The sequence below is a fragment of the Bos javanicus genome, chromosome 12 (assembly GCF_032452875.1).
Source record: "Bos javanicus breed banteng chromosome 12, ARS-OSU_banteng_1.0, whole genome shotgun sequence".
Classification (NCBI taxonomy): domain Eukaryota; kingdom Metazoa; phylum Chordata; class Mammalia; order Artiodactyla; family Bovidae; genus Bos; species Bos javanicus.
In genome coordinates this window covers 47,915,728-47,926,343 of record NC_083879.1, presented here as the reverse complement: position 1 = coordinate 47,926,343, position 10,616 = coordinate 47,915,728, and the positions used below count along the sequence as shown (strand labels likewise).

General features: G+C 41.7%; 1 non-coding gene across 1 annotated transcript; it reads left to right on the top strand.

The window, feature by feature from the left end:
• Positions 1–9,639: 9,639 nt before the first annotated feature.
• On the top strand, positions 9,640–9,746 carry LOC133258677 (U6 spliceosomal RNA). The gene has a single exon (XR_009740136.1). It is a non-coding gene; the product is annotated as a U6 spliceosomal RNA (small nuclear RNA).
• The last annotated feature ends 870 nt before the right edge of the window (positions 9,747–10,616 follow it).

Below are 10,616 nucleotides of genomic sequence, written 5' to 3'. Positions count from 1 at the left end.
TCCTCCACATCATTACACTTGATTTCATTTTGGTGCCTCTCTCATGGCCACCTTCCTCCAGTTACAATTTTTTCAGCTCTTCCAGGTATGTAGCACTCATCAACGCTTTCAAGGCTCATATTGGGCCCAGACTATTGTCAGTTTTTATTAAGCTTCCCTAGGGTCTATACCTTCTTATCTTCTCTGTTCCCTGCCAAGGTGAAAACTAAGCAGACTTCAAACTTGCTCTTGCTGATCATCAGTCAATGAGAAAAAGCTTTACAAGAATATAAGGGGTGGTCTCAGTCCTTCGCTGGCCACACTGCTCTGTAAGAGTAGCATTCTGAGAGGAAGATGTGGTGTGTACATGTACACAATGGAATATTACTCAGACATAAAAAGGAATGAAATAATAATGCCATTTGCAGCCACATGGATGGAACTAGAGATTATCATCCTAAATAAAATAAGTTAGAAAGAGAGAAGGACAAATACGATATGACACCGCTTATATGTAGAATCTAAAATGTGACACAAATGAATCTACAAAATGGAAACAAATTCACAGACATAGAGAACAGACTTGTGGTCGCCAAGCCAGGAGAGGGAGCAGAGGAGGAGTGGAGTGGGAGTTTGGGATTAGCAGATGCAAACTATTATACGTAGAATGGGTAAACAACAAGGCCGTGCTGTATAACACAGGAAACTACATTCAGTATCTTATATATCTTATAATAAACCATAATAGGGATGGATATAAAAAAAGAATGTATATATGTATGACTGAATCATTTTGCTATACAGTAGTAATTAACACATCATAAATCAATTGTACTTCCATAAAATAACTTTTTTTAAAAAATAGTAACATTCTGAACTGATAAACAGCTTTTACTATTGTGATTATGTAACTATTCGCTTAATACCATTCTCTCATGACTGGTCAACAGAAAATAATAGAATTCTATATCACTAAGACTATCATTTAATAGGGAAAAAATAGAAGCATTCTGAAAACAAGACTCTCCCCCTTCTCCACATCTTTTTTGTAGAAACCCAAGGGATGACTCAGTGGGAATTTCAAGCCAAGGAAAAAAGAGATGGCAATCTCTTGATGATGACGCCATTTTAGGCTCCTGTCTAGATCAACCGTTTGATCTTCCTTTTAGAGATTTCTTGACTCTATTTGGAGTTTGAGGTTTGTTTTTTTCCTCCCAGCACTTTTCTGGGGCAAATTTCCTGACAGCCCTAAATCTCTGTGAGCCTTTCTGCTGATGCTCTGAATCCCATCTATGTGATTTTGTGTGAGGTTGCTTCAGTCGTGTTCAACTCTGTGCAACACCATGGACTATAGCCCACCAGGCTCCTCTTTTCATGAGATTCTCCAGGCAAGAATGCTGGAGTGGTTGCCATGCCCTCCTCCAGGGGATCTTCCCGACCCAGGGATGGTCTCCCGAATTGGCAGACAGGATCTTTACCATTAGCACCACCTGGGAAGTGTAATAGCATCTAGTCCAATATTAATTACAACCTTCTTTCTTAATTTAAATGGAAATTACTTGCATTCCCCAGGGTTAGTGTGAGCAGTTAACATACTGTCCTGATAAAAACACTTTAGGTTATGAGAGTATTTTAGAGTATGAGAGTATTTTTAATAATTCATTTGGCACAATGGTCATAAACCAGGCCTTTCCTGAGCAAACACAGATGTTTGATCACTAGTCTCCGACCCTAACACAGAGTCTGGTCCATAATAGACACTCAGCACTTCACTGTTTGGCTCCAGTGTGTTACAGCATATTGATGTTCAGTTAATGCCATACATTTTAAAGTTCCATCTTTTGTCTTTTTTTTTTTTTCTATTTTGTAACTTCAGTAATATGCAGCAAGATACGACAGCAGGTTCTTTCCTCATTCATCTTAAACTGCCCCCGCCAAGCCTTTTTCTAAAAAGATATTTTTAAACAGGTCACAATCTGTGATATTAAACTACAAGAACTCATTCACTCATTCAACAATAATATATTCTTTATTTTTTGTGTCAAAGTATAGTTGATTTACAATGTTGTGTGAGCTTCTGGTGTCTAACAAGGTGATTCAGAAATATATATTTGAATATATATATACATATCAGAATGTATAGATTCCTTTTCAGATTCTTTTCTATTACAGCTTATTACAAGCTATTGACTGTAGTTCCCTGGACTACATAGTAAGACCTTGTTGTTTATCTATTTTAGAGCAGTTTCATATTAGGCACTTGGAGTATCCCAAGCCCTGTGCAAGCAGAAGGGTATCCAACCATGAACACCATAGACACGTGCTCAGTCCTCGCCCCCCCAGAATCTGCAGTGTCTGCTGTATGGGTTACACAGCTAAACACGTGACTACAATACAGTGCAGTGAGCACTCTGATGGGGACTGTGAGGTGTGCAGTGTGATATCGCAACACTCCTCCCCTCAAGTTCACGCACATACCACCTGGAGCTAAAAATGTTAGCATTACCCATCACTCTTCATGCTTCCTTTCTCTGTTCTCATCCTAGAATCTAGTAAATCGTTAAGTTCACTAATTTTCTTCACTCATGCTCAGTGGCTCTGCCAATCATATTCTGTGTGACCCCATGGACTGTAGCCCACCAGGTTTTTCTGTCCATGGGATTTCCTAGGCAAGAATGCTAGAGTGGGTTGCTATTTCCTTCTTCAGGGGATCTTCCCGATTCAAGGATTGAACCTGTATCTTCTGCATTGGCAGGTAGATTCTTTACCGCTGAGCCACCCAATTCCAGCTTCCAAATATCTCTCAAATCTCTTCCTTTGTCTTTCTTCCACTGTTTTTCACGCCCGAGGAGAAGACTTTAAAGTTGAACCATTTTTATGCATTCCCAAGCTTCCAAAATCTGACTGTAAGAGATAATGACAGTGATCTGTGCCTGAGAAGATGGACACCAGGGAAGGGAAGGGACAGGGAGGATACAGAAGTAAGAGGGGAAAGGGTATTAGGAAGAGCCCCAAAGAAAATCAACAACAAAGAGAAATTACAAATCTGACTAAAAGTGAGAAAATTAGGGAGAAAACCCACAGAGTAGACTGTCATGAAAACCAAAGGAAGAGTTGCCAGAAAGAGAAGGTGGTTAACAGTGTCAATGCTGGGAATTTTCTGGTGGTACAGTGGCTAGGACTTCATGCTTTCATTGCAGGAGACTAAGATCCTGCATGCCGCACAGCACAGCCAAAAAATATTAAAAAGTAAAAACAGTGCTGATGCTGCCAAGAGATCAAAAATCTAAGAGCTGAGAAGTGAGCACTAGGTTTAGCAATGTTCATCACTTGAGTTAGTTTCTCACAATCAACTATCAGAAGCCTACTTGATTCTGCGCCTTCAGGTCCAAGTTGCTGCTTTCTCCAGGGCTGATCATCTAGTTGACAAGCAGATGCAGAGGCATAGTCCCTCCTTCCTCTGTGCCTAAAGAAACTCTGTATATGCTACAATGTGTAATGAGCCAAATGAGTGGCACAAGCATAGCAAGTTCTCTGGAATGAATGCTATGGATCAGGAAAGTTGTGTTTTTCCTGGACTCTCTATTTTAAGATTATTGTCAACACTCCTGGTACACCTCCAGATGAAAGAGTCAAGATGGGGAATTCCCTGGCTTTCTAGTGGTTAAGACTCAATCCCTGGTCGGGGAACTAAGATCCCACAAGCCATATAGAATGGCAAAAAAAAAAAAAAAAAATTAGCCAAGATGGAGGGTGATTTCAAAACCACTTTAATACAGAAATAACTGGGGTGGAACTTCCTTTGTGGTGCACTGGTTAGGATCTGCCTGTCAATGCAGGGGACACAGGTTTGATCCCTGGTCTGGGAAGATTGCACATGTCCCCGGAGCACCTAAGCTCACGCGCCACAACTACTGAAGCCCATGCACCCTAGAGCCTGCACTTTACAACAAAAGAAATCACAACAGTGAGAAGCCCCCACACACTGTAACTAGAGAGCAGCCCCGGCTTACCTTAAGTAGAAAAGCCTATGAAGACCCAGTGCGGCCGAAAATAAAAATAAATAAAGTTGATTTATTGTTAAAAAATAAAAGAACTGGGGTGGGGGGCTGGAGGGTACAAACCATTGGATGTAAGATAGGCTCAAAGATGTATTGTGTAGCACAAGCAATATAGCCAATATTTTGTAATAGCTATAAATGGAAAGTAATCTTTCAAAACTGTATCAAAATGCCATTTAAAAAATAATTGAAGAAATGAGGTTGCATTTGGATTAATCAAAATAGCTATGACACCTTTCAACAAATATTTGAAAGGCTTTGATATAGGAAAAGGGTGGTATTTTTGTATTGCTCCCAAGGACAAAACACACATGAGTAAGATACAAGGAGGCAGAAATTATCCCAGAGAGAGAGAGTAAGATAAAGAAATTCCCATTAATAATGTGCTCAGTCACTCAGGTTTCCAACTCTTTGCGATCCCATGGACTGTAGCCCTCCTGGCTCCTCTGTCGATGGGAATTTCCAGGCAAGAATACTGGAGTAGATTGTCATTTTCTCCCCCAGGGGATCTTCCCAAGCCAGGGACTGAACCCACGTTTCCTGCATCTCTTGCATTGGCAGGTGGATTCTTTACCATAGTGGCATCTGGGAAACCCCCATTAATAACATTGGCCCCCAAATGCAAAGAACTTCTATGTGTGTTCCCCGTCTTGGACATGCTCAAGCAAAGGTCAAAGTATGTGCTTCAGGGTAAAAAGGAGGACTCAGCATCCTCCAGATGCCTTCAAACTCTAAGATTCTGTGACTCCAGATCAAAGATGGCCACTTCCTTCCAAGGTAGTCAGAAAAACCTTCCTGGAAGAATTGGGATATCTGATCTAGCCTTGAGAGATGGTTAGGACTTTGATGGATGAGCAAGAGGAGGAAAAGCATTTCACGCAGAAAGCCAAGAGACCTAGCTTCTTGGAGCTGACTCTTCACTTCAGGCTCCAAAGTCATCAGAACCAAGCTGACAAAAGTTTTCAACACCAGGGTAAAGGATTTGGGCAAACCTTTTTGGCAGCAAGAAGTTGTAAAAGATGTTTGTGCAAAAAATAAAATACAATTCAATTAAGAAAAGCATCAAGTAAGGTTGTTCTGGCATTTACTTTGGACAGATTAGGAATGGGTGACTCTTGATTTGTGACTAGGACATGGAAGCAACCTAAAGGTCCATCGACAAATGAATGGATAAAGAAGATATGATACATATATACATTAGAATACTGCTGCTGTTAAGTCACTTCAGTCGTGTCCGACTCTGTGCAACCCCATAGACGGCAGCCCACCAGGCTCCCCGTCCCTGGGATTCTCCAGGCAAGAACACTGGAGTGGGTTGCCATTTCCTTCTCCTGAGCCATAAAAAAGAATGAGATTGGGTCATTTGTAGAGACATGGACCCAGAATGTGTCATACAGAGTGAAGTAAGTCAGAAAGAGAAAAACAAATATCATACATTGACACATAATGTGGAGTCTAAAAAAATGATACAGATGAACCTATTTGCAGGGCAGGAATAGAGATGCAGATGTAGAAAATGAATGTATGGACACAGTGGAGGGGGTAAAGGAGGTGGGATGAACTGGGAGATTGAGGTTGACACATATACACTAGCGTGTGTAAAACAGACAGCAGGTGGGAAGGCAGTGTGTATCTCAGGGAGCTCAGTTCAGCGCTCTGTGATGACCTAGAGGGTTGGGGTGGAAGGGACGGGAGAGAGGTCCAAGAGTGAGGGCGTGTATATAGACAGAGCTGATTCACCTCGCTGAGCACCAGAAACCAACACAACCAATACAAAACAAGATCAGTTTGTGCAGAAAAAAGCCAAACGGATGAGATTGAAGAAAGCAGAGGATTATTAAGAGGGATAAGAAACTAGGAACCCAAACTCAGGGAATGGGAATAAAATAAAAGATTAGGCAAGGGAAACTTTGCAGGAAAAAGAATCCACAGGACTCAGTGACTGGGTATGCTAAGAAAGAGGCAGAAGGAAAAATAAGATGAATGAATGAAAAGTTTGGGTTCATGGGGGAGGGGTGATGAGAGAAACAGTGCCTTTAAAACAACATGGTCAGGGGGTGTCATCTGAGAGACCAGTAGTGATCCCAACGTGGGAAGCCCGTCTAAGGAGAACTCCGGCCAGGACGGCATCTCCAAGTCAGGCAGCGTCTCGAGTGCATCCAGTGGAATATTACCAGCTGAAATCTTGGAGGAAATTGGATTTCTTGATTTTCCAAATGAGCCAAGCTGTTGTGCTGGCAACCAACACACATGACAGGCACTTAGCCAAGCATAAAGCAACAGGTTTAAAACATGAGAGGGTGGAGATAAACCATCTCCAGCCTTTAGCAACCTGCTAAGGGGAAGTCACAGAAACAAACGAAAAAGAAATCTCTCTGAACCCCAGAGCCATCTATTTTTTATACTGTTGTTTTATAGAAAAATATGTATAAATCTATGGTGAGATCTATTTTCTTTCTTACTGGGAAATAGGGCAAAGAGGAATACTTTAAAGCAAAGGCATTTGGGAGGTAGTACTTGAGATAATATTGGGGGAAAAAAACTCTTCAACATAACTTAGGCTCAGTCTGTGTAGAAAAAGTAAATATAGATGCAGAGCTGGTGAATTTGAACAATGCAGAGAAACAGACTGGATCGTTCAAGTTCCTAATGCTGCTTTTTTCTCTTTTTTTCCCCCTCCTCAACAGCAGTGGGTTTTATTTTGTTTCTCTTTGGTTTTTCTTGGATTATCTAGACAATTACCTCAACTCTGCTTTTCACTCTGATTCTAGAGACGTAGTCCTCTAAGTGTTCTATTTTTTTCTATTTTTATCATGTTCTCAAGTAAGGACTGAACACAATGGAGCTCATTGAAACCAGCCTTACTGAAAGGATTAAGCCAGTTGAAAGGATACATTTCCAGCATATCCTCTATTTTCCATGATGTAGAAAAATGAGCAATTCTCTGCCCTCAGTCTGCCCTCTCCACTAACAATGCTTTCCTCCTCAAAAGCAAGGATAAAGCAGAGAGCCACCTTTGGGCAAACACTCGTGTTGATAAGGGCAAAAAGAAGCACAGACATTTGGAAAGCACGTCTAATTGCCTAAGTAATGCGGCCCCCAGTCCATAGCTCTGGAAGTTCCCTAGAAGGCTGAATAGGGTTTCCCCTGCACTGTGACCTTCTCAAAGAAAAATTCAGTGACTCCCTTCAGTTGTCAGTGCCAACTGGAAGACTGCAGCCAGGGGCTTTGGGTTGGAGTCATTTGCAGATGTAAACTCTGGCTACCAACAGGATCCAGTGGCTGCAATGGCTGGAAGCTTTGGAAGGCAGTTTTCTTTCTCAGCTCTTTTTTGGTCTGATGATCTTGGTCTTGGTAACTCCATATAAAAATCACTCTCCTTTTAAGTGAGCTTAAGACAAACAGCATAGGTGCTTCTTGGAATATTCTGCAGCACTTTTAACCCAGAGAGAAAAGGTAGTGAAAAGGGATTGAACAGCTTCTGGTTGCTGCTGAAAAAGAGAAGCAGGTACAGAATGGGGAGGTCTCTTCTCCAAGCCCTGTCTTCGGGGCCTGGACTCTTCCAACCAGCTCCATGAAACTGAAACGTTTAACTCAAAGAGTGTGCACCTTACAAGCCTCACTACCAGAGTGACCTGGGACAAAGACTGAACACGCAAAAATTACTTTAAGACCTTAGAATCACTGTTACCCAGAGAGGTAGAGACACTACAGCCCTCTAGACTTACTGGCCTCCCAGTTAGAGGACTTTGCCTCACAATTTCCATATCCAGTAGCCCCTCCAGAATGGCTTCAGGCTAGCAGTGTAGTTGGGAGGGCTGGCACAGAGCTTGCCACAACTCAGTTTTCATAGCAATCACCCTGCTTTTATTTAGATTGAATTTTAGAATCAATAAAACTAGCAAAAGACTTTCTAAAGATGCTTTTATTTAATATCCATGTAGACTTCCCTGGCGGTACAGTGGATAACAATCTGCCTGCCAGTGCAGGGGACACAGGTTTGATCCCTGGTCCAGGAAGTTTCCACATGCTGCAGAGCAACAGAACCCCGGGCACCACAGCTACTGGGCCTGCGCTCTAGAGACTGCGAACTACAACTACTGAGCCCAGGCTCTGCAACAAGAGAAGCCACCGTGAGAAACCCCTGCTCACCACACTAGAGAAAGCCTGCACACAGCAGTGAAGACCCCGCACAATCAGAGAAACAGCTGGTCTGGGAAGGAACCTGCCTATTTATGATGGCGACACACTTTACGAAAGCTCTCAGAGAGGGCTGACAAGGCAAGCAAAGAAAGAACTTTCTTAAGTAAATATCAAATCAATTAAAGGAACAGATCCATGGAAATCAATCATTTACAGAAACAGGTTGTACCTGGGGTTCCTAATGCAAAATGCACTGCATGCTACATTTCAAGTAACTCAAGAAAAATGGATTCCAAAGTGATTCAGTCTCCACACACTGTGAGTAAGAGGCAACCGGCTAAAGCAAACCCTGCAAAACAAAGGTTTTAAAGATATAAAAATGCATAAACCTTTCTTATCAGAAACGAGGCGAATGAATATTATGGTATTCTTCCAGTGTGTTTGCTTTAGTATTTGTCATGTAGTTATTCTGTGCAAAGGTAAGGCCTGGTATGCAGTGTAATTATTTTCCCACCTCCTTCTGTCACAAGGTCGACTTAAAGGGCAATTTCTTTCCTTAGTTCTTTAAATGCTTCCAAAAAGATATCTTGAGGTCAAGAAACAGCCAACAATGTGCAAATATCTTGCAGGAGTAGTCGATTTCCCCCTAGTACCATTAGGGGAAATTTTATTGTTGTCAGTCTAAAGCAAGTTAATGGAGGGTCATATTTCTGTTTGCTCTGGGACAGTATTAGTAACCGGAACCAAGAGGAAGTCAGGCCTCACGGGCCTGGAGCTCTGACTTTCCCGTCAGGCTGCCTCCATTCTCTGGTCTGGATCCCAGCGGATGTCCAAAAGACATTTCACATAACTTATCCATATGGATTTCATGTCATTTATTGAAAACTTGTAACTATATGGACACATTGTTTATTGAGGTGTATTGAGGCCTCAAGAGTTGTAAGCTTTCCACGTTGGCAAAGTTTTTTTGTTTTTTTTTTTTTTAGTTCCCCGACCAGAGATTGAACCTGTGCCACCTGCAGTGGCAGTGCAGAATTCTAACCAGGGGTCCGCCAAGGAATAGTCAGCAAAGTCTTGATTACAAGATTCAGGTTAATTAGTGATGCAACATTTCTATGAGATTTGGTAGCTGAGAATTTTGTGTTCTTTGCAAGTCAGTCATCATGAGATGGAATTTGTTAAAGAAACTGAAGTCTGGTAAACAGATTAATGTTTCTTTATCCAAACAAATTGGGTACATTCTCCTAGTCCTATGTAGTCATGTACTGGTATATTTAACAAACATTTTATTGGATGTCTGTCATGTACCTGACATAGTGCAGTGCTTTGGCAGGACAAAAGTAAATAAAATAGTTTCCTCCTAAGGGGATAGCAAGACAGTGCCTTTGTAATGATGGAACCATTCTGTATCCTGACTGTGGTGGTTACATTAATTTATATATAGGATAAAATTTCAGTGCTCGCTTCGGCAGCACATATACTAAAATTGGAATGATACAGAGAAGATTAGCATGGCCTCTGTGCAAGGATGACACGCAAATTCGTGAAGCGTTCCATATTTTTTAGACATTTCTCCAAAGAAGACATACAGATGGCTAACAAACACATGAAAAGATGCTCAACATCACTCATTATCAGAGAAATGCAAATCAAAACCACTATGAGGTACCATTTCACACCAGTCAGAATGGCTGCAGTCCAAAAGTCTACAAATAATAAATGCTGGAGAGGGTGTGGAGAAAAGGGAACCCTCTTACACTGTTGGTGGGAATGCAAACTAGTACAGCCACTATGGAGAACAGTGTGGAGATTCCTTAAAAAACTGGAAATAGAACTGCCGTATGATCCAGCAATCCCACTGCTGGGCATACACACTGAGGAAACCAGAAGGGAAAGAAACATGTGTACCCCAATGTTCATCGCAGCACTATTTATAATAGCCAGGACATGGAAGCAACCTAGATGTCCATCAACAGATGAATGGATAAGAAAGATATGGTACATATACACAATGGAGTATTACTCAGCCATTAAAAAGAAAACATTTGAATCAGTTCTAATGAGGTGGATGAAACTGGAGCCTATTATACAGAGTGAAGTAAGCCAGAAGGAAAAACACCAATACAGTATAATAACACATATATATGGAATTTAGAAAGATGGTAACAATAACCCTGTGTTTGAGACAGCAAAGGAGACACTGATGTATAGAACAGTCTTATGGACTCTATGGGAGAGGGAGAGGGTGGGAAGATTTGGGAGAATGGCATTGAAACATATAAAATATCATGTATGAAATGAGATGCCAGTCCAGGTTCGATGCACGATACTGGATGCTTGGGGCTAGTGCACTGGGACGACCCAGAGGGATGGTATGGGGAGGGAGGAGGGAGGAGGGTTCAGGATGGGGAACACAGGTATACCTGTGGTGGA